The sequence below is a fragment of the Lathyrus oleraceus genome, chromosome 4 (assembly GCF_024323335.1).
Source record: "Lathyrus oleraceus cultivar Zhongwan6 chromosome 4, CAAS_Psat_ZW6_1.0, whole genome shotgun sequence".
Classification (NCBI taxonomy): Eukaryota; Viridiplantae; Streptophyta; class Magnoliopsida; order Fabales; family Fabaceae; genus Lathyrus; species Lathyrus oleraceus.
The window spans coordinates 471,140,886-471,144,024 of NC_066582.1; the positions used below are offsets into that span (position 1 = coordinate 471,140,886).

Consider the following 3,139-nt stretch of genomic DNA (forward strand, 5'->3'; position numbering starts at 1 on the left):
ATTGCTTGGTCCATAACCAATCCACTATACTGTATCCATTGGAAGCAAGTAACGAAAATGAAAAATAAACAGAGAAGCGTTTATGCAAACGCGCTTATTCACAAGCAGAAATGCTCTCAGTTCTCATATGGAGATTCTACCAGAAACTCATACACGATTACGCAACGGTGACAGATAATCATCATCCACAATCCAATACATTATCGTAGCAAAGGGATCAAAGTGTAAGCACAAGGATTAAGAGCTACCTGTCGAAGACGACGGCGGAGGTGGCGACGATGATGGCGAATACGAGCACAACTTCTGAGCGCCTCTCTCCCTCTTCTCACAGTGTTGGAGCAAGCTGGAAGCGCGTGAGCGATAACGATCTGCGAGCTTCGAAGCCTCCGGTGGTAGTGGAGATGATGACGGAGATCACCGGTATGCTTCCGATCCACTTTTGAGCGCATTTCTGAAGCGTGGGAGAGGTAGTAACCGTCGAACTCTGAGTATTCCGGTGGTGGTTTAGCTCTGCCGTGTAGAGCTTCGAGTGATGAAGCTCTCACAACAATGGAAGATGAGCGTATACTGAAGGTGAGAATTGAGTGCAAAGTGCTTTGGGAATGAGGGAAAAATTTTCTGAACCCAATGATTGGCAATGATTGCCTCTTATATAGCACAATCCATGGGCAAATTGGAGAATTAAGTCTGAATCGTTCAATCTGCATCATCCAGCTGGCATTTAAGTGAATGAGAAGGTGAGTTTTTACATCCTGAATTAAGTCACGTGGGATTTAGAAAATTGAATGGCACGCTTCACTCCTTGACTTATTCACTGAAGTCCCAACTGTGGATATTTGCATTGAACCAAATTGGTTTGGATCCCTTAACTTCCTGAACTGCTTTTTGTTTTGAAACTCATTGATTTGAATTGAACTGCATTGGCTTGTTGTGACTTGCTTAGACATTGTGTTTTATGGTGCAGGATTCGTGTTCAGTTTGGTGTAGTGTCAAGGTTAATGTACATTGTTTCAACACGAGCAAATTCATTGCAAGTCCCTGTTGGTTGCTGTCATTGCTCGATGCCAAGTTTTAGTGGCTTGATGCAAGCTTCGTCCTGTCACAGTGTAGGATTGTTATGCTGCTAGATCTGGAACTAGCCTTAGACAGGTGTTGCCATTCGTGCTGAAAACCAATTTGCAAGGCCATGTTTGAGCATGGTTGCAGGTTTGATCCCTTTTGCACTGCCTTGGATTGTTGTGGCATTATTGTGGTGTATGCTGCCAGTAGTGAAATGGTGTGTTTCATTCAGCAGGGTGTTCAATCCATGTTGGCTTCCTTGTATTGACGTGGCTCTGGTGCAAGCAGCAATCACATGGAAAGGTTCGTATGTCTTCTTCCTAACCCTGTTCTGCCTTGGTTTACTGCAGGATTTCACTTGGCTCATGTTTGTGTTCTGCTGCAGGTTGGATGATTTGTGGTAGGATTATGTAGTGGTGTGGCTTGTATTACAGGTTTGTTATAGGTGGAAGCATGGTAAGCCATTATGATTTAGGTGTTTCACTGTAGGATCACTTGGCTTGATTGGGATGCTTTTGTGAGCTGAATTACCTGCTGCCAGTTGTTGTATCACTGCAGGTCTGCTTTGTACAGGTCTTGATCAAGACAATATACCATGCACGACTTATCAAGGCAACCAATCCTTCCTGTAACGGATGACGGTACGTCACTGTGGCTTATACGCGCATTGCATAAGGAAATCAAGAAATTAGCTCCCCAAGCCCATCTTGAAGCCCAACTCATGAACTCCACCGTAACAAATAACCGGTCGTAGTGTGTTTCCGTCGTTCATTGTACCAAAGGCACGCCAATGTGGGTGATAGCAGAGATGCTGATACCAGGTGCATCCTTATGCCAGATACAGTACCGTGATGAACGTCAAACAATGACTGAATTGCGGACCGTTTTTAGGACTGATCATAAAATCTGGATTTTGCAGGCTGGTATTGTCATGGCCTTGAGTTGCTTTCGACGCAGGCGTGCGCATTTGGAGCATTTGATTTGCCGGCTTGGAAGTGCTTTTGGAAGCTGCGCTTTGAATTGTTTTGCTTTGCATTAGCTGTTGGCTTCGGTTTAGGACACTAGGTCGAGTTCAAATTCCGCTGGAATTGTTTGTTATTAGTTAGGATGTGAAGTTGTTTAACTGTTAGCATTTAAACTTTCATTTTGCCTTAATACGGTTAAGCGAAAATTATGAAAATGTAGCCATTTCTATTATAACAGTTGTTGATTTTTGTTAGAAGCTATCTGAATGCTAGGCTTGTTATCACTTCTGTCATTGGATGCGGTTAGTATTAGTTTAATGAATGCATATGCAGTGGCTTTATGATTGATAAATATGAGTGTGAACCTTGCATTGCTCAACATGGCTCACTATATACCTTTTAATGCTTCATTTCCTTATGCCTAGTATGTGTAATGCATTGTCCTGTTGAAATGTAATAAGAACGGTTCATGATGCAAGGTGGGGGATTGGAATTGTTTTTAAAAGAATGGATTAGGAAATTGGGTTAAATTGGAATGGATTAAATGGTTTTGGAAATTAGTCAAATGGATATGGAGTTAAATGGATATTGGTTTTGAAAATGGATTAATGTGGATAAAAGTGATTTAGAACTAAGATGGATTAAAAATTGGAATTGGTTAATGAAAAATGAAATTGGATTTAAAATGGATATGAGTATTGGATAATGAATGTGGATTTGAAAATTGTTTAGAAAAATGGATTAATTTGGAAAATGGTTAATGGGCCAAACTTATGGGCTTAACAAAAAGAAATGAATGAGCTCAATGCAACCATGATTAAATTTCCAAAACCAATTCAACTTTTCAGTAATTAACTTGGATCATCCAACTCGACTTGAATTTCCAAAATTAATTCGAAAAAAGAACGAAATGATTTCTAAAACCAAATTTATTTTCAAAGATCAAATCTAACTTCAAAATCAATTCAAACTTCAAACGTTAATTTGAAATTGAAATCAACATGGAGTTATAATTAATCAGAACCATTATTAACATGATGCCAAGAGGATGTCTGCTTGTGGCGAACCATGCTTATTCAATGAAATGAATGAATGAGGATGATATGCAAATGTGA

At 40.1% G+C, this 3,139-nt stretch overlaps 1 long non-coding RNA gene across 1 annotated transcript; it reads left to right on the forward strand.

The window, feature by feature from the left end:
- The first annotated feature begins 1,212 nt into the window (after positions 1-1,212).
- LOC127076212 (uncharacterized) lies at positions 1,213-2,281 on the forward strand. The gene is made up of 3 exons (XR_007786782.1): positions 1,213-1,362; positions 1,445-1,880; positions 1,979-2,281. It is a non-coding gene; the product is annotated as an uncharacterized LOC127076212 (long non-coding RNA).
- Positions 2,282-3,139: the final 858 nt, after the last annotated feature.